Genomic DNA, 21,368 nt, shown 5'->3' with positions numbered 1-21,368 from the left:
CAGCTTGGGAGTTCCAGTTCCATGTGGAATTCCCAGAGATACCCACCCTAAAGAGCCTTAAATGAATTCTCAGAGGTCCTTTCAGAACTGGCTATGACAGGGGCCGCAGCCAGACCTCCCTCGGGCATTCACTCTATCCCATGCCCCAGTTTCTTTATTTACCTGGTAAGTCACTGTTTTGTGGATATTTATTTAGTCTCTTGTTGTTCCTTCCTTAGTAGTAAGGGTGACTAAGTTTAATGAATAAGGGATTAGTAACTTAGAGATGAGAGTTTTATTACTGATTTTTACACTAAGTGACCCTAAACTATTCATTTAATCTTTTTATTGGATAAGCATACTTGTGTATAAACTGGCCTGTTTTGGGAGCTTTTAGGTTGTTCTTAAAGCACTTTGATCTCCCTGGAAGTGGGTGCTAAGTAAATAAAGTGTCCTTTTACTTGTACATCTACAAAAGCATCAGTGGATTCCAGTGCTGATAAACTCTCATAATTCACTCAACTGGTGGCTGCCCTGTAAACAGTAAAAAGATGTAAAGAGAATCCAATGCTGGCTGTACTTTTCATCTGCATCTTGGAGGATTCAGTGACTTGGTAGCCACAGGAATGAAAACTGGTGACTCACAAGAACTCAGCAAATAGTGTTATTTTTCATTTCCCTGTGGCGTTGCTATTGTTCTCAATTTTATGGATCACACAAGTTTTCACCAGACAACCTTGTTCTTCCCCCGCTGTTTTGAAACCACCCCAAATGTAGCCCAGGGCTGTCGTCTCCCATTGGGTCAGTGTGAGCTCAGCCCAGCTCCTCAAATCCCTCGGTTCCTTTGGTCTGTCTGGAGTCCCTGTTGGAGCTTTGTTGTGGGAGAGGAAGGCAGAGAGCCCACGCCTTGCCCAGACAGTCTGAGGCCTGGCCGTGGAGCTTGCAGTTCCCTAGACACTCGGAGTTGGACTTGGCCAGCCATTCCTCTGTTGTTACTTTTCAGAGGTAATAAGTGAGATTAATTGCAGGCCATTCTCCAGAAGAGAATGTAGTCAGGGCCAAATGCAGTCACATGTTTAGAAGCCTGAGGTGTGCCTCCGAGCAAGGCCAGTTGAGAATTATACAATCTGGCCTCCAGGATGCAGGTACCGAATGTCCGCGACCTCTTTTTTCTTAAAGGGATTGTATTTGATTTCTAGATGCTGATACCTGGGTACTAAGCTTTTCTTTAGCCAATGAAATGGGTCGGGTTTTTCAAGCTGCCTTTTAATTATCTATTTTTCTGGATACCCCGGGGAATTGTTAGGAGCTGAGACTGATGTGCAGAGGCATCTCCTCGTTACTGCCAGCCTTGCACGGAACTGGGCCATGTCAGGGAGGAGCACCTTCTAGGTGAGGAGCGCATCTTTCTTTGGGAGACCGGGAAGGGTTACTGTAAAGTTCTGGCTGCTGCTTGGAATGATTTGGGAAGGACAGGGCCTCAGACGGCTTGGCAGGAACCCGAGGCTCTGTTTTTTTCCAGTCCAGCCCTTCCTCGTGGATCGAGCTGTCAGGGAATCCCACGAATGTCTGGCTTCTGCCCCTTTGTATGTTTTTCCAGCATTTGTCATTGAATTATTTTTATCCATCTCTGGTTTTTTCACACATGCGACCTGGGGATTTATCTGTTCCTCGATGTTAAAGGTGAGGGAGGTTGAAGGCACAGTCATGAGTTTGCTCCTTCTTTTTGTGACAGGGCCAGACATCGTGGGCCTAGGCTATGTGGCCTGGTAGCCTCTACTCTGGAAAACAGCTGTATGTCAGAACTTTAAATTCTGTACTGGGGAATGGGGTACAATGAAGCCCCAAATCTTGGAAATTTGGGTGATATTTCATGTCACCTTGTTCCTCTGCCCTCTTACTCTTTAGTAATAAATTATAGTCTGGTACCTTTCTTTACATAATTTTTTGAAACAGATTTTCTGAGATTATGATACCAGTTTAACTAATACTTTTCTCCCTTGTTTTAGATTCTTTTTTTAAAAAAAATACTTATTTATTTATTTTTATTTATTTATTTTTGGCTGCGTTGGGTCTTCGTTGCTGGGAGCGGGCTTTCTCTAGTTGCGGCGAGCAGGGGCTACTCTTCATTGTGGTGCATGGGCTTCTCATTGCAGTGGCTTCTCTTGTTGCGGAGCACGGGCTCTAGGCGCATGGGCTGTAGAGCGCAGGCTCAGTAGTTGTGACGCACGGGCTTAGTCGCTCCACGGCATGTGGGATCTTCCCGGACCAGGGCTCGAACCTGTGTCCCCTGCATTGGCAGGTGGATTCTTAATCACTGCGCCACCGGGGAAGTCCTATATTATTTCTCACGAATGTTGCTGGAGATTCAGGACTCTGACTTCCCATCTTTTCATTTTCAGTTCTCAGAAATATTGAGTTTATTTTCTTTAATAAAACATGTTCTGTTCATTTTCTATGTGTCAGGCATTGTGTTAGCTGCTGGGAGTAGCAACAAATAAGACAGACTCGTCCCCAGTCTCCCAGAGTTTACTGTCCAGGATGTATCTTCTATGCTCTTGGTGTAGTGCTGAGTGCTGGGTAGGGTCTAAAAGACTTTGAAGACCTGGTGTTGGATCACTAAGAGGTTACTATCTAGCAGCGAGAAGGAGTCACATACACATGGAACAGTTAGGAAGCAGTGTTGGGCAGCATATAACAAAAAGATTTAAATTGTGTGACCCAGGCAATTAGAAGAAAGAGAATCAAGAAGAGGGTGTAAGGATTTAACCCTGTCACCGGCCACAACATGGCTGAACCTTGAAGACATAATGCTAAGTGAAATGAGCCAGTCACAAAAGGACCAATAATGTATGATTCCAGTCCTATGAAGATCTAAAGTTGTCTAAATCGTAGAAGCAGAAAGCAGAAAGGTGGTTGCCAAGGGCTGGGGGAATAGAGGAGGGGGAATTAGTATTTAATGGCTATAGAGTTGCAAATTTGCAAGATGAAAAAGTTCTAGAGATCTGTTGCACAACAGTGTGACTGTACTTAACACTATGGAACTGTAGTCATAAAAATGGTTAAGATGGTAAATTTAAAGTTATACTTTTTTTTAAACCACAATTAAAAGAGAATAGGAGGAGGAGTGTGTGAGGTTTTAAAAGAGAGCCCCATAGTTCTGCAAAAATTATTCAGCGACCAAAATGCTAAGGCTTTGTTTCCATTTTCTTCCTCTGTTTAGGGGAATTATTCTGAAACTAGTCCTTTAAATGCTTCTGTTTCTTTAAAAGCATGTTAACTTTATAGGAAAGGAGGCCATCAACCCGTTAGGAAGATGGCAGGGTATAGTGAAAAGAGAAGGGACTTTAGGGTTTGCCTTACTGAGTGTATGACCTTGTGCAAGTTACCTAGCTTCTCTGAGCCACAATTTCCCCATCTGCTTAAAAGTGCAGATAATAATACCTACCTCATTAAGTTGTTATAAGATTAAGTTGAGTTGTGCATGTGAAAGTAGCCAGTATAGTGCCTGGTTTGGGTGTAGGTTCTTGATACCACTTAGTTCCCTTTCCAGGAAAAAAAAAAAGGAGAAACTTAAAATTGGACTTGCTTGGGATGTGGGATTGCTACACTCCGTGTTTTAGTATCTAGTTTAGAGGAAACTGGCTATCAGCCATATGCAGTGCACTCCTGGAGCTGGACCGCAGAGATGTAGCCCTTCCAGCTGAGGAAGGGCCATCAGAGTGGGGCCCACAGGAGACTCTTCCTTTTCTTTGACCCCTTTGTTGAAGGGTGACTTCTTTCTACTCAACAGGCCCTTCCTCTCTGCTATCTTCTTCTGAATGTTGAAATTTCCATTGCGGCTCAATGTTCCAGCCAGTAAACACTCATATTTTCCATCCATCCTGGGGGTCGAGCTTTGGGAGAGCTTTCCTCTGGAGGAGTTTGGAGCTTATAATTTTGTACTTTATCCTGTTATATAAACAACACTCTCTAGCCAAAGAGCACAATCACAAAAAGAAACCACTTTTGGGGGGCCTAAAAACAAAAAGAAACTCTTTCTTGTTCAGAGTTCTGTAGAAGTGCTATTTCTCTCCTTATCCTCCTTCCTTCCCATAAAACAAAGTTTACCTGACCTTCCTCCTCCTGAGTCTTAGCTCTTAACCACTCCTTCCCCTTGAGAAAAACGCTTCTCTGGCACACGAGTGATAAAGGCCTGAACTTCTATCTGAAATTCCTCTGCTTCTTTTCTCACTCAGCCAGACACATAACCTCTCAAGGGTTATGCTCTGTGTCAGTTCAAGCTCTGTGACAGATTCTACAGTTCCTCCTTCACCAAGAGAGCTGAGTGCTGTAGGTGTTTGTACCAAGGCCAGAATCACTGGACTTCTGCCTATTGAAGGAATGTTGGTAAACTTTGGAAATGTGTTAGAGATCGCTGGCTGGACATTATACCAAGGCCTAGGCAAAGTAAGTTAGGGAATGTTTGGGCCTAGTATCAGGAGTGGAAGATGGGGATCTTTTCTTCTCTGCAAGCCAGAATAAAATGCAGCTTGCTTTGTGGTTTGCCAGTGTAGCATTTTTCCAGTTTCGTTTGCCTTCTCCCCTCCCTCTCAAAGCATTAAAGATAAACTACCTTATATACATTTCCTCAGGATTCACACACACACACATGCACACTCGGACACATACACACAGAGTCACCGTTAGAAGCAAGACCCTGTCTTGTTTAGCTGTTCACTTTGTAATTTGATATCCATCCACAATTGATGATTATTTTGGTTTTAAGAGGACTGAATGACAAAAATCCATGTACAAGCTGAGTGAGACTCCTTTTCTAGAATTAGGAAATTTTATCAGAGTTACTTAATTCATAATTCAGTTTAATTCTCACATGGTTTTTCTGTCATCTTCTATCTTTCCAACATAGCTGTTTACCAGCCCTAAAAGAGTTTGGAAAGAACCACAGTGGTGAAGAAACACTATATCTTTCTTTCTGACTCTTGTAGAGAAACACTGATCATCCGTTTTTAAAGCTTACTTAATGTTGACTCAACAAATTTAGGATGACCAGCTGGCTTCACTGAACCTTTAGCTAAAAGACCTCATCCTACCCTCCTGCCCATCTTTCTGCTGAAAGACTCTCAGCGTATTACTGACTGAGTACAGCTAAAATATCAATGCTTTTTTTTTTTTTAAAGTCCTAGGATTTAAGAGGCTAAAAGGAAAAAAATCTTTCTGTATCTATATTTTAATAAAAGAAAACAATAGACTCATACTGTCTGAAAAGGAGTACAGGTTCTCTCGTCCCTGCAGCCCTTTTGAGGAGCAAAATTTTGGTGTAAGTTCTGGTTTTGGTGTAGTTTCCTGGTAACTCTTAGTTCCCTTTTCAGAAAAGAGAAAAACATAAAATTAGACTTGCTTAGGTTACGGTATTGCTACACCACTGAGTTCAGATACAACTGGCCATCACTCACGTGCACTGTCATATCGTATCACAGTGGCGAAAGCAGTTATACCTACCTAATCACAATGCTCAGGTTTACCTTATTTGTTTTTATAGTCAAGTAAGGATCTACATATTAAAATTTTGATTATAAACTATTAAAATGCTCCTAAGGAAAAATAAGAGAAGCTCAACTTAAAAGGTAACATTTTAATATGGAGCCAAGTGTTCTTTGGGAAATGCGAGTCGGGCTAGAGTGAGAGAGGCAATATATGAGAGCTTAGGAATTCAAAATGTCACATCATGTAGCAGGCCCGCGTGTTCGTAACAAGTAACAGTAGAACTCTTGTCCTAATTGGACCATTCTTATGCTTCAGAGGAAATAAAGGGGTGTTTTTTGGCTTTCATGAATTATCAGGCTAAGACTTGTATTAATTTGGCTTCAAAGTCAATAATCAGTGCCACGTTTTGCCTGTTTTTTTTGTTTGTTTGTTTGTTTTTCGGTACGCGGGCCTCTCACTGTTGTGGCCTCTCCCGATGAGGAGCACAGGCTCCGGACGCGCAGGCTCAGCGGCCGTGGCTCACGGGCCCAGCCGCTCCGCGGCATGTGGGATCTTCCTAGACCGGGGCACGAACCCGTGTCCCCTGTATCGGCAGGCGGACTCTCAACCACTGCGCCACCAGGGAAGCCCTGCCTGGTTTTTTAAAATAAGTTTTACTATCTTTGTGTAACGAAAATGAAATATGGGTGCATCTCAGTAATGTGACTATAATCTAGAAGGCTTTAGATGAGAAAATTAGGCTCTCTGGCACCACAGGTAAGGAAACCATAAGGGGGTTAATAAATAGGTTGTACCTAAAGGCTACAGGAAATCAAATTATGTTCTTGTGAAACTGGGTTGCACCAAGCAAAACTGAGCAGATGAAAAAATCTGCCTATATTATTTGTGTTCTCAAATATCTTGCTAGCTGCTTGAACCCAACACTGACATTTGAAATACAAGACCCTAAGAGAAGAGTTTTTTTTTACCTTCTTCACCAAATATTTAGTATATTGAAATACTTGAAAAAGAAGAAAGGTGAAACTGGTAATAAGTAATGTTCCAGCTGGAAAATGGCTTCATCTGGTAGTTGTTAAAACAATGTTATCCTGAAAAAGTTAGCATGTTACTGAATATCTCCTAAATGCAAGGCATGGGGCTCACTCTGAAGGAGGTAGTAGACAGGGTCTCTCTCTGGAGGAAAGTTCATAGTCATTTAAGTTACTAATGCAAGTATTGTAAGGCAATATGTACTTAATTGTTGACGAAGAGGATTATGCTGTTAAGTGGTACAAGTTCAGAGGAGAAATTGATCACTCTGACTGACTGGAGAAAGTGGCAAAAAGTTCACGGAAAACAAAGGTGTGTGAGCTGACTCTGGAAGGGCAGCTGGGGCTTGGGTAGGCAGAGAGGCTAAAATTAATCAATCAAGAGGTAATTGCACATTTACTTTGTGCTCTGTGCTATGCGAGGATCTATGAGAGGATCAAGAAATGTGCTCCACACTCCTGTAAGTTAGAGCTGACACTCAGCAGGGCAGTCTAGAGAATACTGCCCTGGAAATTTGCTTATTTTTGGCATGTGAAATATAGAGCGAGTGATTAAAGGGGGGGCATATGGGCTCAGCTGAGCTCACAATTCAGAAAAGGTACTAAAGAAGGGTGGAAATCTAAGGCTCTGCAGAGGAAGGGTTTAAGGTAGGCTTTAAGTACAGTCCTAGATTGTATATAGGCTACAGACTCCTGCAGAAAAGGAGAGGAAGAAAAAGAGAGATAATGTACAAGGTGTTTAAGGCATTTTCAAGGGAGAGTGAATGGGAACCAGTCCAGCTGATAAAATTTGTTAGTCAAAACACTTTTGAGTTTTGTGGGGGGTTTTTGTACATTTATTTATATTTTAGTTTTGGCTGCGTTGGGTCTTCGATGCTGTGTGCGGGCTTTTCTCTAGCTGCGGCAAGCAGGGGCTACTCTTTGTTGCGGTGCGCGGGCTTCTCGTTGCGGTGGCTTCTCCTGTTGCAGAGCACGGGCTCTAGGCGCGCGGGCTTCAGTAGTTGTGGCACACAAGCTTAATTGCTCCGCGGCATGTGGAATCTTCCCAGACCAGGGCTCAAATCCATGTCCCCTGCACTGGCAGGCGGATTCTTAACCACTGTGCCACCAGGGAAGTCCCAAAACACTTTGAGTTTTAAGTGATAGAAGCTGAAATCAATCTGGATCCTAACTGTAGAGGCAATTTTTCAGTTCATACAACTAAAAGGTCTAGAAATTGATGTTGGGGGCTTATGAAGCATCATTAATCATACTTTCTACTTGTCTCCACAACTAAATGAGAAATTATAGAAAAAAAATCAAAGATAGCAAAATACCGACTTTATTGCTGATAAAGATAAATTGGAGAATACATCTTGGGAATATGGTACAATTCTACCTTTCATGGCTAAGTCTTTCTCATTTGTCTTATTTATTCTAAAGATTTTCTTTGTTGATATTTTGTTAATTTTGATAATTAAAACAAAATTTTTTTTGATTTTTTTATCTTTATTTATTATTATTATTTTTTAACATCTTTATTGGAGTGTAATTGCTTTACAATGGTGTTAGTTTCTGCTTTATAACAAAGTGAATCAGTTATACATATACATATGTTCCCATATCTCTTCCCTATTGCGTCTCCCTCCCTCCCACCCTCCTTATCCCACCCCTCTAGGTGGTCACAAAGCACCGAGCTGATCTCCCTGTGCTATGCTGCTGCTTCCCACTAGCTATCTATTTTACGTTAGGTAGTGTATATATGTCCATGCCACTCTCTCACTTTGTCACAGCTTACCCTTCCCCCTCGCCATATCCTCAAGTCCATTCTCTAGTAGGTCTGTGTCTTTATTCCCGTCGTACCCCTAGGTTCTTCATGACCTTTTTTTTTTTCTTAGATTCCATATATATGTGTTAGCATACGGTATTTGTTTTTCTCTTACTGACTTACTTCACTCTGTATGACAGAGTCCATCCACCTCACTACAAATAACTCAATTTCGTTTCTTTTTATGGCTGAGTAATATTCCATTGTATATATGTGCCACATCTTCTTTATCCATTCATCCGATGATGGACACTTAGGTTGCTTCCATCTCCTGGCTGTTGTAAATAGAGCTGCAATGAACATTTTGGTACATGACTCTTTTTGAATTATGGTTTTCTCAGGGTATATGCCCAGTAGTGGGATTGGTGCGTCGTATGGTGGTGCTATTTGTAGTTTTTTAAGGAACTTCCATACTGTTCTTCATAGTGGCTGTATCAATTTACATTCCCACCAGCAGTGCAAGAGTGTTCCCTTTTCTCCACACCCTCTCCAGCATTTATTGTTTCTAGATTTTTTTTTTTTTTTTTTTTTTTTGGTGGTACACGGGCCTCTCACTGTTGTGAACTCTCCCATTGCGGAGCACAGGCTCCGGATGCACAGGCTCAGTGGCCATGGCTCACGGGACCAGCCGCCTCGCGGCATGTGGGATCTTACTAGACCGGGGCATGAACCCGTGTCCCCTGCATCGGCAGGCGGACTCTCAACCACTGCGCCACCAGGGAAGCCCTAGATTTTTTTGATGATGGCCATTCTGACCGATGTGAGATGATATCTCATTGTAGTTTTGATTTGCATTTCTCTAATGATTAATGAAGTTGAGCATTCTTTCATGTGTTTGTTAGCAATCTGTATATCTTCTTTGGAGAAATGTCTATTTAGGTCTTCTGCCCATTTTTGGATTGGGTTGTTTGTTTTTTTGTTATTGAGCTGCATGAGTTGCTTGTAAATTTTGGAGATTAATCCTTTGTCAGTCGCTTCATTTGCAAATGTTTTCTCCCATTCTGAGGATTGTCTTTTGGTCTTGTTTATGGTTTCCTTTGCTGTGCAAAAGCTTTTAAGTTTCATTAGGTCCCATTTGTTTATTTTTGTTTTTATTTCCATTTCTCCAGGAGGTGGGTCAAAAAGGATCTTGCTGTGATTTATGTCCTAGAGTGTTCTGCCTATGTTTTCCTCTAAGAGTTAGATAGTTTCTGGCCTTAAATTTAGATCTTTAATCCATTTTGAGCTTATTTTTGTGTATGATGTTAGGGAGTGTTTTGATCTCATACTTTTCATGTACCTGTCTAAAACAAAATTTTTAAGGAAGAAATAAAAAGACCTTCTAATGTACCACAATAACAAAAACAAAAAATAACTTGGCCTGATTTTCAAGGTGAATACCTGTATTTGGCCCCAATCTACCTTTCCAGTTTTATTCTTCACACGCTTAGTTCCAGCCAAACTCTATGGATCAAAAATAGTACATTTTCCCATCACTACATCCTTATACCATTCTGTAGCACTTATCCTATTAGTTTACTATCATTACTTCATGTAAGTGTAAGTCTTATTCACTGTTGTATCCCAGTGCCTTGGTAAACAGTAGACACTTAAACATAAAGAACAAATTTTAAGTAAAAGAATAAAAGAATGAACAGACCCCCTGCTCCTCACCTGTATGTTTACATGTTCAAACCCTTTTCTTCTACAGGGCTCAGCTCAACTCAGCCTTTCTGCAACCTTCCCTGATGACATCCCAAGCAGATGTCATTAGGCTTTCTCTTCCTTCTATTCTTCATGCCCTGGACTCATGTTCCTAAAAGATGTAATTCAGAGGAAGCTCTGGCTAAATGCACAGTTTTAATTCCTAGAGAATGAATTTTTGTGGCTCTTCCTATCCTAGTGATCTGAACACTAGAGAAAAAAGCCCTGTTTCTTCTCCACTGAGGTTTTTTTTTTCCTTTTTTATTTTTATTTTTTTAAATTTTTTAACATCTTTATTGGAGTATAATTGCTTTACAATGGTGTGTTAGTTTCTGCTTTATAACAAAGTGAATCATCTATACATACACATATATCCCCATATCCCCTCCCTCTTGCATCTCCCTCCCACCCTCTCTATCCCACCCCTCTAGGTGGAGCTCACACAGCCGCCTTCCCAAGTCATCAGGTCCTTATTGCTTCTCCTTTGAACCCTATTCAGTTCTTTCTAGTTATCCAAGATTGAAAGTGCCCTACAAGCAAAAGACCCTTTGCATTTTGGGGGGCGTGGGGACTCTGTTGGAAGAGGCAGGGTGCGGAAGAAGAGGAAAAGGCAGAGACCCTTCTTTTTACCCTCCTTCTCCCCACCCCACCTAACCCGCAGGAGTCTTGAGAGCCACTCACAGAAGGTACTTAAACAGCCCAGTATAGGATGGCTGTCTCTTTACTCCAGCCTTTTAACATTGGTTGACCAGTAAGTCATGGTGTTTACTGAATATGTGTGATGTTTCAGATTTTTGGTGTTCTCTACAGTAGTTCCTCTCTCCTCACTGTCCTTTATTTGATAGACTTATAGTCGGCCCTCGGTATCCACAGGTCTGCATCCACGGATCAAAATATTTAGAAAAAAAAATTCAGAAAGTTCCAAAAAGCAAAATTTGAATTTGCTATAGTCCAGCAACTGTTTATATAGCATTTACATTATATTAGGTATTAGAAGTAATCTAGAGATGATTTAAAGTATATGGGAGGATGTGTGTAGGTTATATGCAGGTACTGTGCCATTTTATATAAGGGACTTGAGCATCCTTGGATTTTGGTATCCACGGGGATCCTGGAACCAATCCTTTGCAGATACCAAGGGACGACTGTACTGGCATCCCCTACCTGGGTGGCTAGTATGGGGAATACATAATGTCAGGCCACCATCTCCCTGCTCCAAGTTCTAATATCTGTTTACCTCTGCTATGACACATACCACTCCTCTTTATATTACGGTTGTTTGTATACTTGTCTTACCTCCTGTATTAGATTGTAAGCTTTTGAGGGTCAGAGACTGAGTCTTACACATCTTTATATCCTTACACTTTCTTGTACAAAGTACTCAGTAAATGTTTGGTGAATAAGTGGCTAGATCAGCGCTGTCCAACGTGGTAGCCACAAGCCACGTGTGGATTTTAAATTTTTTAATTAATTAAAATTAAATAAAATGAAAAATTCAGTTCCTCAGTCATACTAGCCACATTTCAAATACTCAAAAGCCACATGTGGCTCGTGGCTCCCTTATTGGACAATACAGGACAAAATGGTTGTCCCAGAAGATTCAAAGATGTGATAGAGACCCAAACTTGGTCAGTGGAAAAAAAAAAAGAAGTACAAAGAAAGGCATATTCTTGATTATCCTCTTAGGCTCTTTTGTAGCTGTCAAGCCTCTTTTGTTTAGAGCTAGAGATTTACCACAGATGCTGTTCTTAAACTAATTTGTGGTACTGGGAGCGGCATATTTTAATGCCTTGGGAATCTCAAAAGCTCAGAGCTTCTGAATTACTAGTGTCTAACCAATCAGAGCTGGGCTGGTTGAGAGGAAGGGACTTTTAAAGCAGATCCTAGCATTACCATTTTATTTTCTGAGATATGCTCATGACTAGATACTGGGGAGAGGTCTTGCTTCCCTACACTTACCTAGCCCCCAGCCCCCCACCTGCTTGGCTGGCAGTTCTGACTTGGCTTATAGAGCTGCTATAGCCCTGGGGAACAGAGCCAAACATGCGGAAGTGGTTACATGTACCAGCTCCCAGGGAAGCTGTGGGCTAGCAGGGGGAGTGGGTGGGGTCCTGCCTGATGGCTTTCAAAGAAGCCAAATCTTTGAAGTTTTGTTTTAGCAGCTGCCAGGTATGCTGTTTCAGCACTTCACAGACTCTCTCACTGTGTTCCCATATCACATTTTTTCTTTACTATATGTGCGTAGTATACACAATGGAGCTTGGTTGTTGGGAGGGTAAATATAAAACTGTGGAGTAAGGTGCTAAACACAACCCTCTTTTTCTTTTTTTCTGTGACTCTGCTGTGGAATAGCCACTTTTAATGCTCCCTTTTCCCTTCTCAGCTCTGATCTTTTCTGATCACCTGCCAAAGGAGAGGCAAACAGAGTCCTCTTCTATTTGGGAAAATAGTAAGTTTTGAAAAACTGGAGCTCCTACATTTCTCTGATGAATTAGAGCATCATTCTGAGAATAGAACATCACCCTTTTCCAAAAGAACAGTTGACACCCCCCAACAAGCAACCCTGATACTTTCAGACTTGGAGTAAATTTCTTGAATGTAGATCTTGTGCACCACTAGATCCTCAGCATTTAGGGCGATGTCAACCATAAATATTTGTTAAATGATTGCACTTGCAGCTGCTAAGCTGGTGCGGGGAAGGACTGAGTAGGTAAAGCACCCCTCTGAAGCCCACACTCTTGAGCTTTCTCTGCTTCCTTGCTTCTTTGCTTAAATAGTCCCTTTCTCCCATCCAGTCTACAGTTAGCTCAGACCTTTTCCAGCTGACCCCCAATTTGCTCCTTCCTCTGAACTCCACTCTTTTTTGAGTATAGAATATACTCCCCTGAGTAATCATCTTCTATGCCTTTGTTCTTGATCTCCTGAACTGTAAGTCTGTTAAAGGCACAGGCTATGTTTTATTCCTACCCAAAGAAACCTGGACCGGGAACAGGAAGACCTCGGTGCCAATCCCAGGTCCAGCTGGAACTTCCTCACTGGAGGTAAATCATTTGACTGCACTTAAGCCTAATTTTGCCAGGTGGGAAGCAAGGGTGCTCGGATTGTCATGGGAGTTCAATGAGATCATCTACACGAACATGCTTTGTAAACGACAAAGTACTACACACGACTAGGTCTTTTCAGTATTAATAATACTTATTATCACTATAAAATAGTAATGTTTGTTTACACTGCTGATGATACAGAGACTAATCTCTCCCAGGGCTGAGGTAAATCACAAGCTCAATCCCACATTACTCAGCTTGGCACAGGTTTAAAGCATTAAATGGTCCATTCCAGGCACTCTCTGTCATCACCTCTCTTTCAGCCTGCAGGTTCTTCCTTTCAGACCTGTGGGGTCATTGTTTTTCTTACTAGTCCCCCCCTTTTTCTCCTCTCAGGCTCAGGCTGAGCTCTCTCTTTTAACCCCCTCAGTTCTTAAAGGAGCAAAGTCATCTCATCCCATTTCCCAGTTTGGGCTGGAATTGCCTTGCTGGTGGGTCCTTCTCTCCTCCGCGTGGCCGTCCGCTTCCCATCGCTCTGCCCACCAGCAGCTCTGGGCCCCGTCATCATCCTCCCCCTGTCCAGCCCCCCATCTTCATCCTCAGCTTGGCTCAGCACCCCTTCCTGTTCTCCTCTCCCTTCCCTGCTTTTCTGCCAGGCTACATCCCTTTAATCCTCCCTTTCCATTTGTCTCATCCTGCATTTTCTTTCTTTCTCTAGGCTCAGACCTTTCATCCAGAAAGGATGTTCCCCCTTTTAAGACTCTGTTTGGTGCATTTCCACGTACCTCTCACCCTGTCCCTATCACCTTAAGGCGTCTCCTTCTCAGAGGAAAGTAGATTTTAAAAAGCAGTGCCATTTTTTTTTGTTCTATCATATGGCTTCAGGAGGTCCAAATTCTTTTACTTTAAAATATCTACGCTCTCACATTTAAATGTTGTGACCTAGTGTTTGAGAGCAGGTGTTCTATAGAGGCAGACCAATTTGGATCCCTCCCCTTTTTAGCGACTTACTAGCTATGTTGCTTAGGGCAAGTTCTTTGAACCTACTGTACTTATGCCTAAATGAGGATAAAATGCCTAATTCCTGGGGATGTCCTAAGGAGCAAATGAAAATTAAATGACATAGGAAAGCATTTTTACAGGGCCTGCCTCTGTAAATGAGAATTACTGTAAACCTGTCCACATCATCTATCCATACCCTGTTTTACAGGTATGAAAGATTGAGACCTAGAGAAGTTAAGTGGATTGTGCACATTCTCATGCCTACCTGGTGGTAAAGCAAGGATGAGAACCCACTTCTAATTCGCAGCCTGATGAATTTTCCATTTGGTCCCTCTAACTTCTCAAAGGGTTATTTGTTCTAGTTTCCCTTCTCCAGGTGGAACATAGGACTACTCCAGAGAGAGGAGTGTTCATTTCTTCTTGCATTTGTTCATTCAGCAAGCACCGCATGACTGTGACATTGCCAGGCTTTGAGTGGACAAAGACCGGAATGATGACCAGGCTTAAATGGTTGGTCCGGTGAGTAAGAAATAGTCGTTGTGAAGAATAGTCACAGTACCAAACACATGCCAGTGAAAGGCATCTTGGGACCTCGAGGAATAAGCTCTGTCAGAGGAAGACCAGAGTAGACTTTGCAGAGGATGGATTCTTGTTTTTTTTAACTCAGTGAGCATCGCAGAGCCTTGTGTGAAGGCAGGGAGGTATGGAAGAGCATGCCTGAGTGCACCATTGTGGGAGCATGGTGTGCACGTAGCAGAGGGTTGAGGATGAGATGGAAAAGTTCAAGTGCCTGATATGCCATGATAACGGGATTTTATCCCATTATTTGCCCTTTTAATTAATGTCAACCAAAGAATTCAGCAGAGTGTTTTGAGTTTGGGGTTTTTTTTTTGTTTTTTTTTTTAACATTTCTGGGTTTTCATATGTACTACTTCCATTGTCTTTCCCTTCCCCGTTCATATCTGGCAAGTTCTTTGTGTCATTCTGGATCAAGCCCAATTCTGACCCTTACTCTGTGCACCTTCTACTGCCATCCCACACAGAGGCTGCCTACTTGCCTGGAGCTCTGTCATTTCCATTGTATTACAGATTTTCATGTCTTTCCTTTACCACCTCCTTAGAAGTCCGAACTTATACGTCTTTATCTTCCTGTCTCTTAATGTGGCATCCGACACATAGTATCCACTAATTTAATATATGCCAAATGAATTTAAATATCTAGATTCATAATCACAGAGCAGACTTCCACCTAGGCAGCTCTTTTACTAATACCTGTCTTGGGTACCACAAAAATTTAAGTGGATTAGGTTAAGACTTTCTTCTTTAACCAGCCACAACTCAACGTGCTTGTCATCTTTAGGCTTTGAGCTTTGGCTGCCTCTAGACAAGAACCCTAACGCTGAGCTGGTTAAAAACCTGCTGTGGGAGCAGTTGTCACCTGTTTTACACTTGCAACACACTTCCACATACTAGGATTTTCCTCAACACACTTTAAGGAGTTAAAAGACTCAAAACTGTACTCAACCAGGTGAATTCCACGTGGTGGAATCAGTTTTAAAGTAGAGTAATGTCTCACAGTGTCCATTAAGCTGCTGCAGTTTTACTTCTCACCTCGTCATCCTTCAGGGCTGTGTGGCTGTGTGAGTGGTATTATTTATTTACTGCCCTGATTAGACTCTAATGTACTCATGAGGAAAAGTTTCTCCGTAGTCTAACAAACACACAGTATCTGTACTTGGTACCAGCTCGAGGTTACATTTCTCCTCTTACATATTTCAGGTATACCGTGCTGTACACCGTGCTGCCAGCTCAGCGTTCATCTGCCAAACAGAGCTGGAACACTGCATTAAAATACTTAGTTAAATATACTTTATATACTACTCATCACACTTTACATTCTTGTGAAGTTTTCTCAGTACAGAATAGTTGAGAATCTCTCTCTTAAGGCTTTTATGAAGAGCTGCATTGTAATCTAGCAGCACGCCATCATAATAACGTACCCTGACCATGCTTTGGTAGAATAGCAGGCCACTCTGATAGGATAATGCGTTAAAGCTAATTTCTCTTTTCCTTTTCAAACTTTATCTAACTAGTTGCATAAGTGATCTATTGCTGCCTAATAAATTATCTCAAACTTTAGCAGCCAAACAATAAACATTTATTATCTCAGTTTCTGTGGGTCAGGAATCGAGGAGCAGCTTAACTGTGTGGTTCTGCCTCAGGCTCTTTCATGAGGTGACAGTTAAGATGTCAGCCAGCAGGACTGCAGTCATCTGAAGGCTTGCCTGAGGCCAAACCATCCACTTCCATGGTGCTCACCCTCACGTGGATGATGAGGTCATGCTGGCTATTGGCAGGAGGCCTCAGTTCTTCAACAGATGGACTTCTCAGGGCTGCCTGTGTGTCCTCACGACATGGCAGCTGGCTTCCCCCAGAATGAGTGACTTAAGAGAAAGACAAAAGCCACGTGTCTTTTATGACCTAGCTCAGAAGTCATACACAGTCATTTTTTAAAAAATTTTTAATTGTGAAAAAATATACATAACATAAAACTTACCATTTTAAGTGTACAAATTCAGTAGCATTAAGTGCATTACATTACCGTGCATCACCACTATCCACTTCAAGAACTCTTTTCATCTTGCAAAACCGAAACTCTGTACCAATGAAAAAATAACTCCCCATTCTCTTTCTGTCAGCCCCCCTGGCAACCATCCTTCCACTTCCTGTCTCTATAAATTTGACCGCTCTAGGTACCTCCTATGAGTGGAATTATGCAATGTGTGTCCTTTTCTGCCTGGCTTATTTCGTTTTAGCACAATGTCCTCAAGGTTCATCCATGTTGTAACATGTGTCAGAATTTCCTTTCTTTTAAGGCTGAATAATGTTCCATTGTATGTCTATACCACATTTTGTTTATCCACTCATCTGTCGATGGACACTTGGCTGGCTTCTGCCTTTTGGCTGTTGTGAGTAATGCTGCTGTTAACAGGTGTACAAATAGTTGTTCATGGCCCTACTTTCAGTTCTTCTGGATATATACCCAGAGTGGAATTGCTGAATCATATGATAATTCTGTTTTATTCCAAGCTTAATTAATTCACTTTATCTTTCTTGTATAAATACTCTACGTGGTGACCATAGCTGGAGCTTGGGTCTTCTTCGCAGAGACTCTGGTATGGTTCTTTACTAAATGGTCAGTGAATTCCTGATGGGGAGACTTGGTGAACATGGTCTCTTTCTAGAGGTCAAGGTGAGTAGCTGTAAGTCTTGGAGATGGCCTCAAAGGTGGCCGTGGTGAAGTTGTACAGTCTGGCAGTGCAGCCTGCAGACAAGGTGTACTAGGGCTTGATACTGGCCACCAGCTTCTTGGGCACAAGAGCCCAGAGAATGCCAGTGCCTCTGGGGTGGGGATGAGATACACCGGCACAGAGCCACAGTGGCTGGTCACCTTGCAAAGGACAGTGTGGGGCTTGCTGATCTTGCTTCCTCAGTAGCCTCACTGCATGGCAACAGGGGAGAGTTTGGCCAGGGTGATGGCCCCGTGGACGGCCGTGGCTGCCTCCTTGGATTGCTTACCAAAATTGACATGGCCCTTTTGGTCCCTAGTGGCAACAGATGCCTTGAACCTGGTCTGCTGGCCAGTGTGGGTCTGCTTTTGCACAGGTGTAGTCTTCAAGCTCCCCCTTTAGGGTCATCCTCAGGAAAAAGTCCGTGATTTCAGACTACGTGACTGATGACGAGAAGAGATGTATTTCCTCCAGGGACTTGGTCTCCATGTCCATGACCAAGCAGCCTGGCTCAGGGACAGGGAGCCGCTTCTTGTCCTCAGCCTCCCCTCAACATGCTCTGTGGCCTTGGCTCCAGCCTAAGCGTAGCTGCAGCGCTGGCACCGGAAGCTGCCCCCCATACATCTGTGGAGCTGCTGCGGCCACCTTCTGGTCTCCTGGAACACCAGCATCATCCACCATTTGGTGTTTTCTTGGAGCAGAAAGGCAATTCTCTTTTTAATTTTTTGAGGAATCTCAATACTGTTTTCCAGAGTAGCTGTACCATTTAACATTTCCACCAGCAGTACACGAGCACTTCAGTTTCTCCACAACTTCGCCGACACTTTTTTTTTTTTAATAGTAGCCATCCTGATGGGTGTGAGGTGGTATCTCATTGTGGATTTTCCTTTGTGTTTCCCTCATGATTAGTGATGTCGATCATCTTTGCATATGCTTCTTGGCCATTTGTGTATCTGTTTTAGAAAAATGCCTATTCAGGTCCTTAGCCCATTTTTAAATCGAGTTTGGCTTTTTGTTGTGGAGTTTTAGGAGTTCTGTATGTATTTTGAATATATTTGGATTATCAGATGTATGATTTGAAAATATCTTCTCCCATTCTGTAGGTTGCGTTTTTACTCTGTTGACAGTATCCTTTGATGCACAAAAGTTTTAAACTTTGATGAAGAACAATTTTTTAATTTTTTCTTTTGTTGCATGTGGCTTTGGCATATATCCAAGAAATCATTGCCAAATTCAATGTTGTGAAGCTTTTTTGCCATTTGTTTTCATTGAAGAATTTTATAGTTTTAGCTCTTACGTTTAGGTCTTTCAAACACGCTATCATTTTTGCAGTATCCTATTGTTTACACAGGCCAGCTCCATTCAGTGTGGGAGGGGATTACCCAGGATATGAATACCAGGAGGTGGGGATCATTGAGGGCCATCTTGGAAGCTGGTTCCTACAATCATTCAGGTATATAGTTTTAAAAGTTAAGTAATTCTATAAAGTTTATAATGAAAATGGGAATCCCCTACCTCTCCTTCTCCCACTGCTACCCAACCTTAATTTCCACACTCCAGAGATAACTGCTTTCAACTTTTTTTTTCAGCTGTTTCTTCTGTTACTTGCCTTCATATTTCTAAATCATATGTTTATCTGCCATTTGGGGGCTTTTTATTTTTTATATTATTTATTTATTAAATTCCTATCAGGTGGAAGTTGAGCATTCTTGTGCTGACTCCTCCTGCCCCCACCCCAAACCACACACATGCACACACACACACATATGTGTGCACACACACTCTCCCCTTCCTCCCATCCCTGCAGTGAACACATAGTAGAATTTGATCAGTGTTTACTGTTTTCATTATCATGACTGGGCCCTTGGAAACTTTTGGGCCTCTCAGAGTCATCATTTCTTCTTTCCTATTGATCCATTTCTCCGTCATTTTGTCTGACTTGGTACATGTTGTGAAGTTAAGAAATTTTCCAAGTTTCAAATTTCTTGCAGGTTAAGACAGTTTACACAGGGCTATGTGGGAGGGTAGGATATGTATATGTATATATATTAATATATATATACACACATACATGTGTATATTATAAATGTTCCTATTTTCTATTGACTGAAATATTTATGTTCCTACTTTATAAAAACTAAGTGTACAAGTAATACACACGCGTAGCCACGTCATAAAATAATCTAACAGAAACATATACAGATTATGAGGAAATTAAGTCCCCTCCTCAGAGGTAGCCACAGTTAAAAGGTTGATCTGTATACTTTTCTGTGACTTTTTTTCCTCCCTAATGTCGCCATGTTTCTCTGGTTTGTTTATATAAGCTTATCTTTTTTTCTTTGGCCGGGCCACGCAGCGGGATCTTAGTTCCCTGCCCAGGGATCAAACCTAGGCCCCCTGCAGTGGAAGCATAGCGTCTTAACCACTGGACGGCCAGGGAAGTCCCTATGTAAGCTTATCTGAATATTCTTAACCACTATGTAGTTTTCCAAAGGATGAATGTACCATAATTCATTTTGCCATTCTCCTATTAAAGAGCACTAAGTTGTATCCAATTTAGGTGTCTGCAGTGAATGTCTTGTACATATAGCTTTGTACACATGTGCAAGTATTTCTATGGGATACATTCTAAGAAGTGGAATTCGTTGGATCAAATGATATATACACTTTGAATTTGTATAGATACTGTCAAATTGACCTCAAAAGGGCTGTAAAAGGGCTGTACCACTACCCCGTCCAATCTGGAGCGTGCTCTTTCTTCACACACTTGCCAGCATCTATTCTACTAGACTATCACTTATTCCTTTCCTGCAAATTCTCTCGTTTTTTTTTACTGATGATGAAATTAGGCATAGGCCTATCTTCAGATATATTATTTTAGAGATGCTTTGTTTTCAGGCAAGAATATAACTGAGATGGGGGCCAAGAAGCAGGAAGGTAAAAGTATTCTCAGTGGGCTCTTTCTTTTCTTACTATCAATTAAGACCAGGAAGAGTCCCTATGTGTTAGCTTCTTTCCCCTACACTACACTGCTGAAGTGCTCTTCTCTCCTGCTTTTGTTTTTGATTGATTTCATCCAAGAGGCTTACCCTTTCCCCTCCCTCAGTAATGAATAACCAGAAAAGTCACAGAACCCAGCAAATTGAGTGAAGGAAGCTTAAGGAAAATATTAAAAAGGAAGAAAAGTGTTTGATGTACTTTTAATATAAAATGTGGAAAAAGTAGAAGAAGGGCGGGGGTTGGGGAAAGAGGGCGGAGAGAGATTATTCACGGTAATGGGAACCAAATGTTGGCCGGGAAAGCTGCAGCATTCTCACACTCTTCCTGTAACGCCATGGCTTTTCAAAGTGATAATAATGGAGCACCAACAGTACAGGACACGCCTTAACCCTTCCATACCTGAACAGCCCCAGCTCAGCTTTTCCGAGGCGGTGTCTGCTTTGAAGTCCTGGCACATGAACGATGTCTGTGTCCCGCTTGCCATCAGGGCAAAAAGAAGGAAGGTGGAAGCAAGTAGTAGAACAGTAAGGGAACACTCGCTTGCTGGAACTCCTCACAGTATGCTACATTTCTCTTTCTGTGTGTTAGGCTTTTCTGCTGGACAAGCAGCAGCCTGCTTGACAGTAGCTTGCCAGGTTTGGATGATGATATCTTCTCCCCTTGCTGCCCAGAGCTGTTGAGAAAGCCCCCATGGGACAGGCAGGCAGTCTCACTCCACCAGTAATGATCCCACAACATGAAATGGCCTCCATGGAGACTGAAGTCCTCCCCGGGTGCCCGTGTGCAAGTACAGGCGCTCCTGTGGAGGCCCCGGCCTTTATTTTCTTGGAAGTCCACGCCTGCCGCTGTAGAATTGAGATGTAAAGACTGTTTGCAGCTGAAGGGCACTCCCTGACCATATGACCTCCAGGTGGTCAAGGACAGGCACTTGCCCCTTGGCCTAGCCATTTATCTATGGAGGGCGAATGAAAAGGGGTGAAGGAATGAATCCAGTTCCTGCTCCAGCTGGCTTTTACGTCCATCTTGATTCAAATTTTGTTCAGGTGCC

General features: G+C 42.3%; 1 protein-coding gene and 1 pseudogene across 20 annotated transcripts in view; one reads left to right on the top strand and one right to left on the bottom strand.

Annotated features, from left to right (window-relative positions):
- Positions 1 to 21,368, top strand: part of TTLL5 (tubulin tyrosine ligase like 5) — a 318,155-nt gene that overhangs the window by 166,524 nt on the left and 130,263 nt on the right. The gene's annotated exons all lie outside the window — the stretch shown is intronic.
- On the bottom strand, positions 17,158 to 17,863 carry LOC131751951 (small ribosomal subunit protein uS5 pseudogene; annotated as a pseudogene).

This window comes from Kogia breviceps, chromosome 3, assembly GCF_026419965.1.
Source record: "Kogia breviceps isolate mKogBre1 chromosome 3, mKogBre1 haplotype 1, whole genome shotgun sequence".
NCBI lineage: Eukaryota > Metazoa > Chordata > Mammalia > Artiodactyla > Physeteridae > Kogia > Kogia breviceps.
The sequence above is the reverse complement of the archived record's forward strand: the minus strand, read 5'-3'. Positions and strand labels throughout refer to the sequence as shown.